The sequence below is a fragment of the Eptesicus fuscus genome, chromosome 15 (genome assembly GCF_027574615.1).
Source record: "Eptesicus fuscus isolate TK198812 chromosome 15, DD_ASM_mEF_20220401, whole genome shotgun sequence".
Classification (NCBI taxonomy): domain Eukaryota; kingdom Metazoa; phylum Chordata; class Mammalia; order Chiroptera; family Vespertilionidae; genus Eptesicus; species Eptesicus fuscus.
The window spans coordinates 40,059,115-40,079,377 of record NC_072487.1 but is presented as its reverse complement, the minus strand read 5'-3'; positions in this window follow the sequence as shown (position 1 = coordinate 40,079,377).

Below are 20,263 nucleotides of genomic sequence, written 5' to 3'. Positions count from 1 at the left end.
ATGGACATTTATTGTGATTAATGGTATATTTAGGTGTATTTAGTCCATTATAACTTGTGTTTTCATTGAATATTTTTTCTTTGATTTCTTTCCTGTTTTCTGTTGGTTTGAATTTTCTTCCCTTCCATTTCTGCCTGATTCATTTAGAAGTTTTACAACCTGTGATTTTTTTTTGAATCTGAGGTTTTCTAGGATATATGTAGTCTTGATGTGGGAAGCACTAGCTAAATTGTGTCCACAAAGCTTTACCACAGACAAACTTGTTTTGGTTTTGTCACTTCTAAGATGGCAGTTGGAGGTGGGTGTCCTTCAGTTTTGCATGGATGGATGTAGGAAACAACCAAAATAAATCAAGAACAGAAGGCTATGAAATAATAGAAGTAATATCTGGAAATAATGGGAGTAATATCTGATGATTATTTGTCAGTTTGAGTAGAGTATAAATGGACTTGTTGAAAACCATTTTGACTAATGACTTTTTCTTGGATTTCTAAGCCTTTCATTTATTGCTTTATAAAAATTATCCTTTAATTGCTTTAAATACTGGCACAGAAAAGAGAAACTGTCCAGACTTTGACCCAAAATTCCTTTAAAATAGTGTGAATGTATATTTACTTGAACTCCTTGGGACTTGTATGCATTCCACCTGAAAATACATGTCTTTCATCTGTTCTAAAAAATAAAAATAAAAAATTCAATCATTAAACATTATATTGAATACTAGAGGCCCGGTGTATGAAATTCGTGCATGGGGTGGAGGGTATCCCTCAGCCCAGCCTGCACAGTCTCCAATCTCAGACATCCTTCTCACAATCCAGGACTGCTGGCTCCCAACTGTTCGCCTGCCTGTCTGCCTAATTGCCCCTAACTGCTACTGCCTGCCAGCCTGAACACCCCCTAACCACTCCCCTGCCAGCCTGATCACCCCCAACCACCCTCCTGCCAGCCTCATAGACACCTAACTGTTCCCATGCCAGCCCAATTGCCCCTAACTGCCCTCCCCTGCCTGGTTGCCCCTAACTGTCCTCCCCTGCAGGCCTGGTTGCTCCCAACTGCCCTCTCCTGCAGGCCTGGTCACCCCTAACTTCCCTCCCTTGCCAGCCTGGTTGCCCCTAACTGCCCTCCCCTGCCAGCCCAATTGCCCCCAACTGCCCTCCCCTGCAGGCCTGGGTCCCTCCCAACTGCCCTCCCGTGTTGACCTGGTCCCCCCCAACTGCCCTTACCTGTTGGCCTGGTCCTCCCCAACTGTCCTCCCCTGCAGGCCTGGTCACCCCCAACTGCCCTCCCCTGCTGGCCATCTTGTGTCCACATGGGGGAGGCCATCTTGTGTGTTGGATTGACAGTCAATTTGCACATTACCCTTTTATTAGATAGGATTACCAATACCCATTCTCTCTGTTCTCTCTTCTTCCCTCCTGTTAGATAATGTTGAACCTTCTTATCACATCTCCCATGGTGTTTAGAATCTCTCTTCAGCTGCACCAGTTCTCTCTTCAGCCAGGTCTAATTAGCTCATCTATTGAAGTTTTAATTTAAATCACTCTATTTTTCACTTGTAGAAATTCCAGTTAGATTTTTCCTTCACACCTGCTTGTTGTTTTTTATCAGTGTCTTATTTCCCAAGTGGGTTCTATCTCTGTCTTAATTTCAGACATATACGTGTGTAGATGTGTGTGTGTGTGTACTATGTTGTTCAAGTATCCTAAGATTTGGGGGGTATTAATTCTGTTGGTTGTCTGCCTGATGACTCTGACTCAAGGTAGATCTTTTTAATGTAACTAAAATGTGTAATTTTGGATGAGAATCAACGTTCAATGTCTTGTTTTCCTTACAGGAATCTGTCTTCTTTCTTTTAGCTATACCTCTCTCATGTGTGTGTGCATGTTGCGCACATGTGCATGTATATACGTGATTTCCTATTAAGTGCATCAGGGATATCACATTAAAAATAAATTCATCCAGCATTCCAACTAGTTGTTACATGAGAGTCTCTAAATTAGCTTAGTTTGCCAAGTTGCTAGAATTGGAAGTCAAATTAGACTACTATCTTTGCATTTTTCAGCTCACTCTCTTAGTATCTATCAATAAATCTACATTTTGTGAGACTCACTACTTGGAGCTATTCTGTGGACACTTCAGTTATTTAACTTGGCTAATAAAAACACTTGGTTACTGCTTAGTGATAAAAACAACAACAACAAGCTTGTTGCAAGTTAGAATCCTAGTTCTGTTCACTAGCTAATAAATTTGCCCATCCATCCTTTATCTCCAGGTTACTTAATCTTCCTGATCCTTGGCTTCTTCATGTGAAGAAAGATAAAAGATAAGAGATATACCTTATAGAAATGTATGAAGTCTGTATGTAAATAACTTAGCATAGTGCTTGGCATATAGTATAAATTCAAGAAATGTTATCTCATCTTCTCTTGAACAGAGATGACTCTCTGAGCCATCTTAAGCATTTGTAAAGTGATGTCATCCTTGTTGCATTCTGAGTTAGGACCTAAGAGAATATATTCCAATTCAAATAAATTCAGCCAGCACTGATTGAGCACCTGTTGTATATAATATGCTATGCAAATTTACAATTCAGGCTTTTCTACCAACTCACTGGCAAGTTATGTCACTTCCTATGGCCCATCGTGTCCTTAGAGTAAAGGAAAACTGGTCATCCAGGTCTATTCTAACTCTTAAACATTTTATGATTCAATGTATTGTCAGAAGAGTGTAATATTCACATTTATAATGATCAAACCTATTTCATAAATACATTCAGAAAGACATAAAAATCATGTCTTTCCTTTTTTTCAGTAAGTTCCCAAGACTCAGCCTTGGATGGAACTAAAGTTGAGAACACCACGGAGAGGCTGGGGAGCAACTTAGCATTGAGTGATTGCAGTGTCCAGTGCAATCTCACAATGACATTTCAAAAATCAATTCAATGGTTCCCATCCATCCTTTATCCCCAGGGAGGTGCACTTCATGTCAGTAGTAGCTTTTCAAGAAAGTATTGCCTAGCTTTTTATAAAAAGAATGAGATACATTTGAATTGTCACAACTGAAAGAGCCTGGATCAACTGGCACTTCACTCTAACAGGAGTTAATTCAAAATAGACATTCATCACCTTTATCACCTTGCTCAAGAGAAGTGCACGGCTACAAAACATGCTCGCAAAATCCCTACCCCAAAAAACCCACAAAACTGTTCAGCAACCACTGAATTATTTGCTAATCTTCTATGTGTGGAACACAGAAATATAACTCTACTTTCAATATCCCCTTGACTGAAATAGGTATTACTTTATTCTAATGTAGCAAACCTAATCTATAGGCTTCTGACAGGAAGACATACTCCTGCAGGCAGAGTTGTCTTTGGTTTCTCTGAAACACTGGTATTATTTTTACATTTGTGTAAGTGCACAGCATAATAATATTGGCTCTCATTCTATTCCCAAGAAAAATTTAATTGTTTTTTAAGCCTTTCAGATGAGAAAGTAATAATAATACAGGTAATCAAATCATAAAACAAGGTTCAATTTCACTATCATTCCCCAAGATTCCTCCCAAAGTAATATGTACCAAAAGGGACGAATTCAGTAGATAAGTCCAGCAACTACATTATGTATTAGACACATCAAAACAACATTAGTTTGGAAATCATTCCTGAACCTTCATAAAATCATTTCTAGTAACAGAACATAGAACTTAACAGTGGCTTCTTAGAAGAGTATGATTTTTGTCTATCTAGATTAATATATTTCCCTAGTTAGTTGTCATAGAGAATTAATTTATAATGAGGGTTATATAAAAAAAGGTTGTAATAGCTCCTTAGAGAGGACTATTTTATGGATTTGTAACCAGAGCTGAACAATTCAAGGCCTTTGCTAGTACATCAGATTTATAAGAAAAGGCAAGTCACAGTCTTTTGGTTCACAGTAATTCTTAGCTTTGATTGGAAACATGTTTCTGTATAAGATTCTCTTCATTCTGCCAGCACTTTTGTTCCTTTCTAAATCAGGGCTACAAAAATTTTTATTTTTGTACGTGTGTCTTCTATGCTGTATTTAAAAGTGACCAAATGAGACAAGTAAAAATCCCTAGTCAGCTACACAAATGAATCAGGACAGGCAGGCTTACCATCAACTCTGGGTCACAGGGCCCCATTCTGAACTTCTATTCACCTATGGATGGTAGCATTTTGTATGTGTGTGTGTAGGTGTGTGTATACACATGTACATTGCATGTGTTGGGGTGGGAAAGTGGAGATAGAAGTGTTTCAAATAGATGTAATGGCAAATGTGATGGTTTGGAGTCAAGGAAACTCATGAAGTGCTTGAAACATTGAGAAGTTTTAACTAAACTAGAGTAGGTAAAATGCAATTTGGTAAATGCATACAGCGACGCTAGGGACAGGACTCTGGAGATGTAAGAACAATCATATTTCTTTATATTCCCAAATTTTAAAAAATGTCTCAGTTCTTATCTGCTAAGGACTGAAGAATATCTATTTTCAGCCACATTTTTTAAAAATCCTTTCCTCTTTCTGGAGTATTCATATTCCAGAGAGGTTGCTGAGGGACCTCTAATGTTTCATCCAGTGCTCTTGCCCTGGGCTTCTCTCCATCTGAAGGCCAGCAGCATCTCTCCATCCATGACAGACACTGCAAAGACAGGTACATTTTCCCTGGATCCCAAGATACAGGGGTCAGGGCCTAGTATTCCAGAGCATATATGCCTGAGGTCCTGCCACCCACTATGGCCATGAATACAAGCAGAGTCCTGCCCGACACTCATGAAACCCACGACTCATCTGTACTTCCAGATTAGGTCACATTCTTTTCCTTCTCTGTTTCTGTCTTCTCATATAGACCCACTAGAGGCCCAAAGCATGAAATTCGTGCAAGAGTAGGCCTTCCTTCACCTGGCTGCCAGCACTGGCTTCCTTCCGGCACCCGGGCCCCAAGCTTCCCTCTGGCCGCTGGGACCCGGGACTTCCCTCCAGCTGCCAGCAACCCGGACTCGGGCTTCCCTCTGGCCGCCGGCACCTGGCACCCGGGCTTCCCTCCCAGAGGGAGGCCCCACCCACCCGCTGCAGCCCGCTGGTCCGTGGCCTGGGTCTCATTTGCAGGACGATTGTGAAGCCCCCCCCGATTGATTGCCCCGCTGGCCAATGGCCTGGACTTCCCTCTGCAGGGCGATCATGGGGTGATGGCTGGGCCCCTGACCAATTGCATCGCACCCTCCTTGGCTGGCCTGGCACCAGTGGGTGTCATAATGTAGTCCCTGATGGTCGTTCCGTTGTTTGGCCGTTCGATCGATTTGCATATTACGCTTTTATTACATAGGACCAGAGGCCCAGTGCACAAAATTTGTGCACTCGGGGGGGGGGGGGGGCAGTTTTCTCAGCCTGGCCTGTGCCCTTTCACAGTCCAGGAGCCCTTGGGGGATGTCAGACTGACAGCTTAGGCCTGCTCTCCCTAGGGAGTGGGCCTAAGCCAGCAGTCGGACATGCTTAGCACTGTCACCATTGCGCTTACCAGCCGTGAGCCCGGCTTCTGGCTGAGCGGCACTCCCCCTGTGGAAGTGCACTGACCACCAGGGGGCAGCTCCTGCATTGAGTGTCTGCCCCCTGGTGGTCAGTGTGCATCATAGCGACTAGTTGTTCAGCTGTTTGGTTGATTAGCATATTAGCCTTTTATTATATAGGATGCCTTCCAAACAAAGGATATATTTAGTGACATTTTGGGGAAGCAAAGAAATTATAATCCCCACTATTACTAAGGCGAGGAGTACAGAAGATGGATTCATGGTTGTTTTTCCAGAAGATAAATGGAAGGAATGCTAGCTTTTCATCCTGTTGAGTCTCCTACAGTAGACTTAACATCTATAATAATAAAAGCTTAATATGCTAATTAGACAGACAGCTGAACAACCTTCTGGACGTCATTCCAGACATCCTTCTGGACGAAGCCGTGATGGCGGGGGCCAAAGCAGAGGTGGCTGCAGCAGTGGGCGGGGGCCGAGGCAGAGGTGGTTAGGGGCAATCAGGCAGGCAGGCAAAGTGGTTAGGGGCAATCAGACGTGCAGGCAGAGTGGTTAGGGGTGAACAGGCAGACAGAGGAAGTTAGGGGCAATCAGGCAGGCAGAATGGTTAGGGGCGATGAGGCAGGCAGGCAGAGGTGGTTGGGGCAATCAGGCAGGCAGGCAAGTGGTTAGGGGAGATCAGGCAGGCAGGTGAGCATTTAGGGGCAATCAGGCAGGCAAGTGAGCAGTTAGGGGCAATCAGGCAGGCAGGCAGAGTGGTTAGGGGCGATCAGGCAGGCAGGTAGGTGAGCAGTTAGGAGCCAGCAGTCCCGGATTGCGAGAGGGATGTCCCGAATTGCAAGAGGGTGCAGGCCGGGCTGAGGGACCCCCCTCCTCCCGTGCACAAATTTCATGCACCGGGCTTCTAGTAAGATAATATAAAGTGATATTGAAATGAATTTAACTGCTCTACAAGCCATATTAAGAAGTCTGACCTTTATCTTTAGGGCTGGTCTCAGTTGCTTACTATCAAATGAAATGACAGGAAGGAACAAAAACCTTGACACTAGATTCATCCTTTTGGGGGTCATATACAAAGGAACCTCCATCTGGAGGGTGAAGGAGCATCTAAGGTAATGGCAAATGCCAACTCGGGCAAGGAGCCTGCATCAGGACCCAAGGCAAAGGAGCAGCAGAACTCAACAGAGGAGGACCAAGCACAGAAAGGGATGTGGGGAAAGACAACAATGGGGCACGGAGGCGAGGGGTAAGGAAGAACAAGGGAAAATTCCAGCTCTTTAAGCTTTTGAAGATGCTGAGCAAATTATTGAGTAGTGGCAGGTGTTACCTTTTTAATGAGGGTTAGTAAAAGCAGCATCACAGGAGCTGGCAGCTCTTTCTATACCTTCTGCTTCAAGCAAGGGATGCTTCTCAGATCAGGCGAGATGCTGGACCTATGCCAAATGAGGATAATAAAGCCTGCTACAGAGAGTATTTATAAAAATAAGAGGTAACGTGCCTAAAGTGCTTAGCACAGTTCTAGGTACAGAGTAGGCACCTAGTAAATAAACGATCATCCTAATTTGCTGTGTCAGCAATTCCTCAACCCCCTCCCCACACACATATACATACACGACCATCTCCCATTGCCACAAAAAACACACTTGTCTTTTTCTTGTTTTCTTTGTTTCTCTTCATTTAAAGAGACTGGCCAGCACTATGTTCCTTCACATTAAATAAACTTTTTCTACGAACTTCCATTATGGAGGGCAGGTGTTTCCACATCCCTAAGTTAGTTACAAGAGATTTTTGTATCCGGCTAACTGGAGCATCCAGCTCCACATTCCACACCAGCATACAGAACAATTTGGGGATTTGAAACTCTTCCACGAATGAGTCATAAGTAGATTAAAAAACACCTGAGCTTAATTTACTTCCCTTGACACTCGAGTCTGTGTTTTGCCCTATGCCTTCTTCTGACCATTTGTCTTTTTGAGGGACTTAAAAGTTTCCTTGTCTGAGAGAATCCCAGTGGAATTAACCAAAGAGGCTTGGCATCAAATTAGAGGAGGGGAGTGTGTCCAAGCCTGCCTCTCTGTGGGTGTCACATGACCTCGGTGTGTGATGGGGGGCAGAGCATGACATTCCACTCGGCTTCCGGAGCTGCTGAACTCTGCCGCTCTCAAGGAGCCACTGACCTCTTCGTTCCTGGTTGACTACATGCTAAGAAAAACATGGACTTCTCTGGAAGTCCTTCGTGTGCTCAATAAAGGAACACAATGAAATTAGTTACAGATGCAGAAAGCCTGACAGAATCAGTGTCATCTCCCCTGAGCAGCCTTCTCTAGGCCTCCACGGAGCTTCCACCTCTTTCAAAGTATTTTCAAATTTGCCACTTTTTAAATGAATAAAACTTTTTCATTGATAAACATAACATGCATATAAAAAGATTATGTGACAAAGGTACATCTTAAAGGTTAATAAAGTGCACATTCATGAAGTTTACCACCCAGGATGAAGCAAGAGCATTGTCATAAACATCACCATCCCCCATGGTCCCTTCTGAACGGATCCTCCTCTCTGTTCTTAGCTTATGTAACCACTATCTCAAGTTTTTAGTAAATCATTCTTAACTTATTTTTTTAAGTGGTTGTATTACTCAGGGTTTTCCAGGGAAACAGAAACAATAGGTGTATATAAATATGGAAAATGATTTATTTTAAGGAACTAGCTCACACAATTATGGATGCTGGCAAGTCAGCAAGCTGGGGACTCAGGAGAGCAGATGGTGGAGTTCCAGTCTGAAGACCAGCAGGCTGGAGACCAATGTTTCAGTGTGCGTCTGAAGGCGGGGAGAAAAACATCCCAGTTCAAAGGTCACCAGACAGGAAGAATTTCTTCTTATTCAAGGGAGAATCAACCTTTTTGTTCCATTCAGGCCTTTGAGTGATTGGATGAGGCCCACCCACATTAGGAAGAGAAATCTGCTTTACTCAGCCTACTGATTTAAATATTAATCTCATCTAAAAATACCCTCACAGAAGCACTCAGAATAATGTTGGACCAAATATCTAGGGACCTCGTGGCCCAGTCAAGTTGACAAATAAAATTAACCATCACAATGGATATACCACCTAGGAATGTGTACCTAAATGATGTCTTCAGTTTTATCTTATTTAAAACTTTTCATAAATTCTGCATCATTCTGCATTCATTTTTCTATAATTTTCTTTCACTCAACATCATGCTTATAGCATGGTTGATTCATGTAGTTTATTCTATCCTCCCTTCACTCCCACTATATCCCATTTCACATTCTGACAAACTACAATGTATTTATCCATTCTGTTCTTGATGGATATTTGAATGGTTTACAGTTTTTTCTTTTTTGAATTCTAAATGTTGCTGCTAAGACTATTCTTCTGTATGTCTCCTGTTGCTTTTTGGTTATTATTCAAATCTACTCTGTCACTATAACCAGGCTGCTATCGTAAAGGCCCAACAGGTCTGTGACTTAAACAATGTAGAAGTTATTTCTCTCTCCCAAAATAGTATGAGTATAAGCAATCCTGGGCTGATATAATAGACACCTGGTATGCCTCCCCAATTGTGCCCATGCACACCTCTTACTACACACAACACAACCTTCTCTCCCCAAGGACAAAACCCATTCATGAAGTGTAGACTCCTGAGTGATGCCCCATTCACTCCATCATGAAACCTATTTATATGTTCACCCTCGACACCCCCTTCTCCCGCCCCACATGGTGGTGGAGAATGAGTAGGAGATTGCAATGAAAACTCCCCACTAAGAAAAGTGATACCCAGGAGTCATTCCTCCATAGGAAAAATTAAATGCTACTGTGATTTCCTGACCTGGCAGTGGAGGAAGATGCTTGCTCAGCCCATGTGGCAGCTGTTGTTTCCTGCGGCTGCCAGGAACCCTTCTGTCCTCTGTCCTCTGGCTTTGCCATTGGAAAGTGCTTCCCTGTCTGATTGAAGAAGCTGTTGGAAACTTTGCCTCCTTGGTGAGGCAATGGTATTGCAGCAATTCCTGCTCATCCGGACTTGGGGGCTTGGGAATTGTCTTAAGGATTAACGAGCACATATTTGTGCAGGCTAGGCTTGTGGGTTCTTTGGCAAAATTTCCTAAGACTTCTTAGGTTGCTTGTTTCTGGTCAGTTCCATGTTGGAGTGACCACAGCCAAAGATCTTGTGTAAAACAGAGCTATTCAAGCAGTGTGCTGGCACGCTGCTTAGCCAAAAATAGGTTACAAGTACATCCAAAATGCTGTTCCCCATAACCTCTGTTTGGGATGATCAGAGCATGCAGACTGGTCACCAAGGGCCATGAGTAGCCTCATTCACGTACGCCTATGGGCTACATGAACACTCTGTCATGAGTGCATGATGTGAGAAAGGTTGGGAAGCACGAACTTAAGCAGAGTTTCTCGGTTCTGGGGTTTTATTACTGAACTCTGTGCTCTGCCAATCTCACTCTGCTTCAACTTATTGGCAGCTTCCTTGAAGTCGTTCAAAATTCAGAGGAAAGCCTGTGTCAGCATGTGAAAAACCTGCTAACGTATCTGAGGAGACAGCTTTACCAAATGATTTGCTACCAGCCCCCAGGTTTCTAGCCTGCAGCGTCGCATTCTTAGAGCCTGCAGCGTGCCTTCCAAGCAAATGCCACCTCGATTCCACTTCTAGGGACTACATTTGTATTTGTTATGACACTGGGGTGTCAAAGACCCCAAACAACAGTGGCTTGAACCAGACAGGAGTTACTTCCCTTGCACATAACAGTTACCACGTAAGCAATCCAAGGTGTTTCTAGTGTTCGGGGCCCACACTCCTACTTTGTTGCTCTTCCCTTCTGCACCTTGTGGTCCATCTCTAGTTCTCACCCCCAAGAGTCTATTCCAGCCAGCTGCAACAAAGAAGAGATGAACCCCCTTCTTTCCAAGTGCATGATCCAGGTGGACTTAGCACTTCTGCACTTTTTCTTTTAGCAAGAGGTTGGTCACATGACTGCACTGGGTATCAGGGAAGTTGGGAAATGTAATCTTTACTCTGGATTGACAAGTACCTATTTAAAAGAAGGAAAATAGATATTGGCGTGAAAGCAGCCATCTCTACCATAAGCTTTATGATTTTTTTTTTTTTGCTTGATCTGCAGTTACTAAGCATGCTGTTAAAAGTCTTCCACTAGGTTGGTGGATTTGTCAATTTTTCCTTACATTCTGTTAAGTTTTGCTTTACAGATTTCTAAGCTTTAGTATTAAGTATATACACTGAGTGGCCAGATTATTATGATCTCTGAACGCATAATAATCTGGCCACTTAGTGTGCGCGTGCGCGCGTGTGTGTGTGTGTGTGTGTGTGTGTTAGAGGCCTGATGCATGAATTCGTGCATGGGTGGGGTCCGGCCAGCCTGGCCAGGGGGTGGGGACATGGGCGGTTCGCCAGCCTGCCTGCTGGTTGAACTCCTGGTCAAGGGGACAATTTGCATATTAGCCTTTTATTATATAGGATATACACTGAGTGGCCAGATTATTATGTGTTCAGAGATCATAATAATCTGGCCACTCAGCATACAAAGTTAGAAGTGTTATCTCCTCCTGGTGAAATTAACCATTTATTAATATGCTGTGATCTGCTTTGTCTCTTAATATTTTTATCTTTATCTAATAATATTTCTTAAAATCTTTTTCAAATTTTAATTTCTCTAAAACTAATGTTTTTACCCCCCTTTCTAGTATTTGGCATTTGCCTTACATATCTCTATCATTTTACTTTCAATCATTTTAAGTTATTATCTAGTTCTTATAAATAGCATATAGCAGAATTTTTTTATTGACATTCAGTTAACTTCCTAGTAATCTATTATAGTAATTTATTCATCTAGTGTTCTATCAGCATTTGGGTTGTCTCTAGTCTTTTGTTATTACAAGTAGAAGTAGAGCTGCAATTTTTAGTCTTGTGCTAATATCAATTTGTATTTTTTTCTGGCATATCTTTGGGATAGATTTCTAGGAATAGAACTGATGTATGCAGGGTAAATGTATATGTAACTTTATGAGGCATTCTCCCCCTGTCGGAGCATTTCATAAAACCTCAGCTGTATGTGAGAATGTCTGTTTCTGCAGAGCCTCGCCAAAGGCACTTGGGTATTTTTACCAACTCATTAGCAGCAACGTTTTATCTCAATGTACTTTTCTTATGACCAAAGTTTGTCATCTTGCTCTATGTTAAACGGTCATTTGCATTTATTTTCTCTAGAAACTATCAGCAATACTTTAAATTACATTTTTGGCCTGAGCATCTTTGGTCTTCACATTTCAATCCAAGCCCCAATATGAGGTGACTGAAGGCTGTAGTAATGAATTCTCAGAGGAGCCTGTTTTCATTTTTGTTTCACCCTGAGCCAAGGGTGAGACTGAAATGACCTCATCGGTGGAATGAAGTTTGGCTGGTTTACCCCTGTGGTGCCACTCCTTAGATCCACTCTCTGCAGGGTCTCTACTCTCTCTCCTCAGTGAGCTCCAGGTAGGTTTCCTGTCCTCCTCTCACATGTGGTCTGTTGAAAACCAGCCTCTATGATCCCAGGGATACAGACTTTGATGCCCATTAGAGTTATTTTGGAGCAATTACACAATTTTTATTGAGCCTATCATTTCCCCCTCTTTATCAGCTATTCCACTGTGGTTTTTAAAAAAATGTTTGAGAAACAATTTCATCCACAATTTCAAGTCTTCAGAGTCATATTCTTACAAACACACAAATGAGTGTTTGATTAATGTCTGTTCCCTCAGTGCATACAGCCTGGAGCAATGGCTTCCTTGCTCACCACCGTATTGCTAGGGCCTAACACCAGAAGAGACCAGTAGATGCTTCACGGTAATTTTTGCATGAATATGAATGAATGTGAGCAGTATGAAGGTCTTGGAGATGGCCTTCAGCAGTGATACTAGGGACAGTACTAAGAAGTGAATTCAAATGCTAGGAACGCAGCAGTACCCTGAGACAGGTGGGCAGCTCGGGAGTTATATGTTTATAGCAGGAATCAATAGTAAACGGAAGTAGTGGCTGATGCAGCAATTTATAAGCAACATAGATCAATGGGAAAAGTGAATTACCCATGGTGACTGACTAAAAATAAAATAATAACGCTATTCCCATTGCCAATGTACAAACTTGAGGCAACATGACAAGGAAGGAAATCTGAATCACGCATTGGTAAGGGACAAAAGAAGACACTGAAAGAATCACCTGGTGAGTGGCCGAACAAGAGGATGGTAGAATCAAAAAGAGACCAATGGCCTGCTTCGTGCAAAGATGGAATAATGAGGACTGGAATTATACTCCCTCCGTCACCCACTCTTAGAGATGAAATAGCAGAAAAATACATGGGAAAACGTTGTTCAGACATTAAACAACAGTGTAGGACAGTGTTCTCTGACAGAGGAGACGCAAGTTACCTGAGCTCTACTTACTGTTTGGAGCGAGTTTCCAGGCTCCAGCATGAGAAAGGAAAACCAGGCAAAGGCTGCAGGTCTCCCTGAGTTTGGAGGAGAAAGATGGGACTTACTGAAGACCAGGACAGCTAGAGTCTGCAGCCCAGGGTACCAGAGAGAAAAGAACTGCACAGAGCGAGAGCGCTGGAGATCTGCATACTAACCAGTTTGTGGTGTGATGAGACGACCCAAGGCCAGAGAATAATCAGGAAGGGGCCGGTGGGGCCATCCCCGGAGTTTACACAGGCCTGGGATGGTCCCTGTTCCCACCACCAGAGCAGATAAACCTTGTGGCACGTGGGGGGCTGGGTAAAGTATTCAGGAGGCTTTTACCTTAATAATGGGCAAAATCAGACCTACAACAAAGGCTCCTCTGGCCCCACTTTACAAAGCTTAAAAAATCCAGCCTCAAAATGATTCAGGAATTCCCAAGTACCGGTAACTTATCTGGATCCTAGCACAAAGTTCACAGGTCCTTTTTAAAACAAAAGAAAACCCAGCACCCGGTACGTAAAATTCAAAACATCTGGCATCCAATAAAAAATTATCAGGCATGCAAAGAAGCAGGAAAATATGACCATATGCACTATCAACTCATTACAACTGACCCAGAAGTAACAAACTTGATAAAAATACTACCAAGTACATTACAACAGCTACTATAACTATAACTTACATGTTCAAGAAGGTAGAGGAAAACATCTGCATGGTAAGGAGAGCTATAGAAGATATCTAAAAATTTTTAAAAGACCCAAGTTGAACTTTCAGTTATGCAAAACACAAAGTCTGAGGTGAACAATGCACAAGATGTATACAAAGTACTGCAGAAGGAAAGATCAATGAATTTAAAGATACTCAATAGAATCTATTCAAAATGAAATATGGAGAGGAAAATATCTGAAAAATATAAACATCAGTTGTGGGACAGCCTTTTATGTACAGAATCTCTATATATAAAAGCCTAAGTGACCGTTATGACCAAACGACCAGAAGGACTGGATGACTGGCAGGTAGCTGTGATGCACACTGACCACCAGGGGGCAGGCACTCAATGCAGGTGGTCAGTGTGGTCCCACAGCAGGAGCACTGCTCAGCTGACAGATGGGTGCCAGACACCAGGGCTGACGGCTGGTGAGCACAGCTGCGGCATGAGCTTCTCCCTCGGACACTCCCCCTTTGCGCCCAAGCCGCGGTGGCAGGGGGGCTGGGATGAGCAGGAGCAGTATGGCACCCAGCCCGGGCTCGGGCTCCTCCCCGGCCACCTGCCGCTTCAAGCACTACTTTGTGCTGTGAGGGATTGATGCAGACAGCGGGCTGCCCAATGAGCTGGCAGGTAAAGCCGGGCTGTGGTGGCGTGGAGGTCCACTGATCCCCACAGGCCAGGCAGAGGAACCCCACTGGTGCACAAATCCATGCACTGGGCCTCTAGTATATGAATGATTTTGATGGAAATGTTGTAGTTCTTGATTTTGGTTGAGGTTATTAGACTATAAGTGTTTTCAAAACTTGCAAAACTATACAATAAAAATAGAGTTATTTTATTGAATATAAATTTTGTCTTAATTTTTAAAAACTGGGGTGGGGGGAATGTGTCCAGGAGCAAGGAGTTGGACCAAGCTGAACTTCTGGCAACATATCTCGAAGTTGTCCTCCTTGGCATGCCCTCCTCTGTGTTCAATGTTTTATGCTTTTCCTTTTACTTACTGCCTCATGAGCAGAAAGATCAAGGTTCCCTATTCTGCCTCTGCCCTCATTAATGGTGGGAACTTAGACACATTACTTAACCTCTTTGGGACTCAGTTTACTTATCTTGAAAATGGGAATAAAATTGATTCATCCATTCATGATTTAGTCCTGCATTGAACAATATTTATTGAACACTGGCCACGTACCAGGTACTATGCTAGAGACTGAGTGAAAAGGACACTGTTTTCCTTCAAGGCACTTGATCACCAAATGACAGAATAAATGAGATTGATGGAAACACTCAGAAATCATCTGGTCCAGCATAGGAAATTGAGGTCCCATGAGTGAAAATGACTTGCTCAAAGGTTTTGAGTTCATTAGTGAAAAGCTGTGAGTACAACCCAAGTATCATTGTGTAGAAAGCAGACCTTTTTCTGGAGATTTATTCTGTTCTTTCATTTTATTCTGTTCTTTCAAAACTTTGTGTTTTGCATAACACATTTCTTTGTCTCCATATTTTGACTGCTTCCCTGTGTTTGTTTCTATGCCTCCACCCCTCCTACCAGTCTTGATGTACTTTCTTCTTTACTTCTCTAGTTGTAGGACTTCCATTCAGCCAGATTTCAGGGAATTCTGAATAATGTTCTGGATTTTAGTTGTAATTTTGATGTGGTTGTGAGAGGCTGCGAGTACCGGTATTTACCTACACCGCCATCTTGGTTCTCCTATAAATTAATTTTAAGACATTGAACTTTACTTGCATTTTCAATTCAGGAGTTCATATAACTCCTGAATTATAAAGAGGTCATTTCTTTTGCCTTTTCTCTCTGGTTTTGCCTTGGAGTTCAATCTAGTTCCATAAACCTGCAGTACAAGGCAGCCCCCAAACACAGGAAGAAAACAGTAAGTCAAAGTGACTTTTAAGAACCGGACTCTTCCTTTATTGGTGTCACAGAAATGTTCAAACCATTGTCAAACAAACCTGCCCACATTCTCTAAAGTGTTTTATAAAAGAATAAACAAGACTGTGCTTTAGAGTTGATGGACCCTGTGTGGATAGCTGGCTATAAACCCCATTATTATTGAGCTGTAAACCCTATTATTACAACTAAATCAGATTGCTGCAGCTGATGCTGAAATATGTCTCCACAGCCCATGGAGTGAACACCTTTCTGGAAAAGGCATAGCTGAATTTTCAGAGCAAGCTGAATTCCTAACACTGCATTTTAACAGTAGCAACTCAGTGGGTCATTGTGCAAATCTAACTTTCATGTCGACTCCTGGCCATAGTCTTAACGGAGTTGGCAGTCTTGGTGTGGTGCTTGTGGGGGAAGGGGAAAAAAGAGCTTGTTGCGTGGCATTAAAGGGAAGATTGCATTGCATGAAACTGTATCTCCCCAAATTCGTGTCCACTTTGAACCCTGGAACACAATCTTATTTGGAAATAAGGTCTTTGCTGATGTAATAGTTAAGTTAAAATGAAGTCACACTAGAGTATGATATACTCCAAAACCAATCACTGGTGTCCATCTAAGAGGAGATACACACAGAAGGAAGAAAGCCATGTGAAGACCAAAGCAGAAATTGGAGTGATGTGGCTACAAGCCAAGTACTGAGGCAAGGAAGAGGCAGGAAGGACTCATCCCCAGAGCCTTCAGAGGAAGCATGGTGCTGTTGACACCTTTATTTTGACTTCTAGCTGCCAGAACTCAGAAGAATAAATATCTGTTGTTTTAAGCCATCAATTTTGTGATTTTTAAGGCAGCTCTAGGAAATTGTGTCACAAGCATGAAATCTAGAGAAGTGCCACTGTTACTGCTCAGTACTGAGCTTGGGCTGGAAACAAACTGAGGGTAAGATAAGGTCTTTAGAGTGTATGTGTTCATAACAAAGAAGATGAAGTAGAATCAAGAAAGACTTAGCAGCCCGGTTTGCATTGCTCAGTAGTTGAGCATTGACCTATGAACCAGGAGGTCATGGTTCAATTCCTGGTCAGGGCATATGCCAGGGTTGTGGGCTCGACCCCCAGTAGGGCATGTGCAGGAGGCAGCCAAACAATGATTCTCTCTCATTATTGATGTTTCTATCTCTCTCCCTCTCCCTTCCTGAAATTAATGAAAATATTTAAAAAAGGATTTAGCAATATTCATTGCTATCTGTTGAACATCAAAAAAGGACTCACAATTTCCAGCAATACTTGTTTAAAGCTCCCATTTTTTCCCCTATTCTGAACACTGCTCTCACATGCCACAGTTGCTCTCCTCAAACTTGATTCCCCAAATCCCTCTAATTCTTCCTTTTATGTGCCTCTTTCCAGTCTATTTTATCAGTTTCCTGTAGATTTTCCACTACAACAGCCTAAGCATCAGTCTGGCCAAGCAGGACCTTCCTTAGGGTGGGATAGGAGCTGCAGGGTGCTCTGGGGAAGCGGATAGATTGAGCAGGTCAATCCATGGTCCTCTTGACTAAGCAGGGCTCAGGGTAAGGCTGGGGACATCCAGAAATGAATGATTTTACCCCTCAATACATATATTGGAGAAGGGGCACAGATTATATTTTGAAACATTAACCAATGCTTCTTTTGATGCCATGTTCTGCTACTCCAATCCTCTCCTCACATACCCCAGTTCAGGGTAGAGTTGTTACAGCAGAAATATAAGAGGAAATAAAGAGACAATACCTAACATTTGAGTTTCAAAAAATGTGTTATAAATTTTGATAGAGATGCTAACTTGAATGAAAAGGTTTGGATCTTTGCTCCTTAAAAACATAGATACTCAAATGCATGGTACACATGTGTGTTAAATCCTATATCTGATTGATTCAGGTCTTCTGAACTTGTTGGGATGGAGGTGGGGGAGTTAAAATAGTAAAATGCTGGCAGATATACCTATGAGCTTTTCCATTAGGGCGTGGCTGAAAAGTATGTAGCCTTGGGGCCAGGAGCCCATTCCTCCAAGTCTACCTCTGCTTTTAGGAATAGTTCTAGTGAGTAAGCGTAGAATCACTTTACAATGGTGGGATAGCATCTTATGACAAATGACAAGCTTCCTCTGTTAGTCTTCCTACTTCCTGCCTCATGGATGATGTAAGAGAAACAGAACTATAGGGAAATTATGTCCAGGGGCAACACTCATCCACTGGGGTGGAAGTGAGGGAGCAAGAGACAGAGAAGAGATCTTGAGAGTGTCTCCTTAAATTTTGCACCTTCTGTATCTCAGTTGCCACACCCTAGTCCCGGTCATACTTAGCTGTCTCTTTCTCTAGATCCCGATCTATTCACGCCTAGCAGTGGTAAAAGTGCTCCACTGTTACCAGCCTCAAGGTATTGTACTCTAGATCATGTTTCTCTGAAATTCTGCCCACACCGATGTAAATATTCCCTGTATTCAATTTTGTTGCAATTACTCCATTTGAGGGTGCCATCTAGTTCCTTCTGATATTCTGATATTGCGCTTGGTTTAAGTGTTCAATAAGTAATCTTCAGTATTATGTTGGTGGAACAGCCAGACCCCGGGAATGGCCAAATATTACAGTCTTTTTAAAAGAGTGCTATTCAAATGGATGAACTTCCCCAGTGCCTGTCATGTAAACTGCCATGCACTGCTGCCGACCTTCATGATGGAAAGCTGGTGCTTGCATGGCCTCTTAGTTGTGCTTTGCAGAATTCACATCCTATTAAAGGACAGACACAAAGACAACTGAGCGCAGTGTCACTTCAACAAATTAAAGAACGTATAGCTTCTCCAGTCAAGGAATTGTGTAAACTTCTGTCTTCATCTTAGGTACATGTTTTTAAAAGTAAGCTATATTTGACTGTGGTGGGGTGTGGGGGAAAGGAAGACAAAAATTAACTTTAGCCACCATGGATCTATTTCCCATGCTCTGATTAGTAAACAGCTCAAGTAATGCTCTCCAAGGATGACTGACTTTAATTTTACTCATAATGTTTGGGCTTTTATTATGTGATTCCTTATGAAGCATTCTTTATGAAGAAATAGCACTGTCAAGTTCCTAGTCCCTGAATGAGACATCACTCCAACTAGGAGACAAGATTAAGCTTGACAAGCTTCTCCCCCAAAGTGGTTTGTTCTTGTTGTCCATACATCTCTAAAAATTATATCATGGGAATTACACACAAATATCAATTCAACAGATTTCATGATGTGATGAATTGAATAAATTTATGGAAAATGATTTGCTTTTCATCTTAAATACAAATTATTTAAAAGGGGTCAGGTTAGCTATGTGCATTTTGAAAAAGAAATCTAAATAAGGAATAGAGTAGAAACTGAAGTAGTATAAAGAAGATAACACTTAGTTGAAAAAGAGACTGTTTATCTGGGTGACCATTAATTATGTGCACAGTGCTGGGTGGGTCCTGCAATCTTTGGAGGTGAATACAAAGGGGGAGCCCAGATCCCTCAAGTTTACCTCTTTCCTCTGCATCTTGTCCTTAATAACTGCCTTCTTCAACTTTCCATGGTCGGCTCTAGCAGTAATGGAATTAGCTAATTTTGATCAGAGTGCTAGTCAAATAGATGAACTTCCCCAGTACCTGGTATGTCAAATTCCAGTCTCTAAGAAGTAAACACAGAAGTTGTCTTATGCTACCAAGCAAATCATACTGTAAGCTACCTAGTCTGAATCTCTCAGTGCTGGCAACCATTCTCCGGGAAACAATTCCCTGCAGGAGGGCAGAGTAAAGCTGGCCTCAGAAAGGATGAGCAAGAGTCTGGTGACCTGATGCCCTAGGTCCTTGTCTCATCAATGACACAAACCGCAACCCTTGCCACTATGAGTGTCAACAATTCTCCTGTTGGCGTAAATTGTTTTAGTTTCTTTTTTATAGCTTCCAACTAGTAGAATTCTAATTTAAAGGCAAGAGACCTTAGTTGGAATTTAGGTTTGTTCATTTAATTATAGAGCTATGCTCTGGGTATGCCTTGGATATGTGCGCTTGTTTTAATTACACCACTGGGGCAGTGGAGCTCAATTTCAGGCCCGGTCCGCATTAGAGAGCTTGTTTCTCTTGATGCAACAGTGAAGTAGCCACCAAAATTAGAAATGAAGGTTTTCCTCTGAGACCAAAAATACAATTCAAAACACAATGGGCCAGGGCAGAAAAGAGATTATAACTGAGATAATCTTCAATAGTGAATTGGAGATAATCCAGTTGTAAAGGCAAAGGTAAAAAAAGATGGAAGGAGAGGTAGAAATGGAGTGAAAGAAGTAGGGAAATGTATCCTAAACTTTAATGTGAAGCCAAATTCCTGAAGATATTATTAAAATGCACAGTCTGATTCAGTAGGTCTGGGGGAGGCCCTAGATTCTGCCTTTCCAACAAGCTTTCTGGTGACATCAACGCTGCTGGACCACACTATCAGTAGTGAGGTGCTTTAGTGAGGTGCTTTACATTTCTTTCTTTACTTTAAAGAAATGTAAATGGTCTAAGAACAGACTAAAAATAACAACAGGAACAGTAATACCTAACTATTGTTATTATCATATCTAAAGAAAGAATACATCAATCAGAAGGG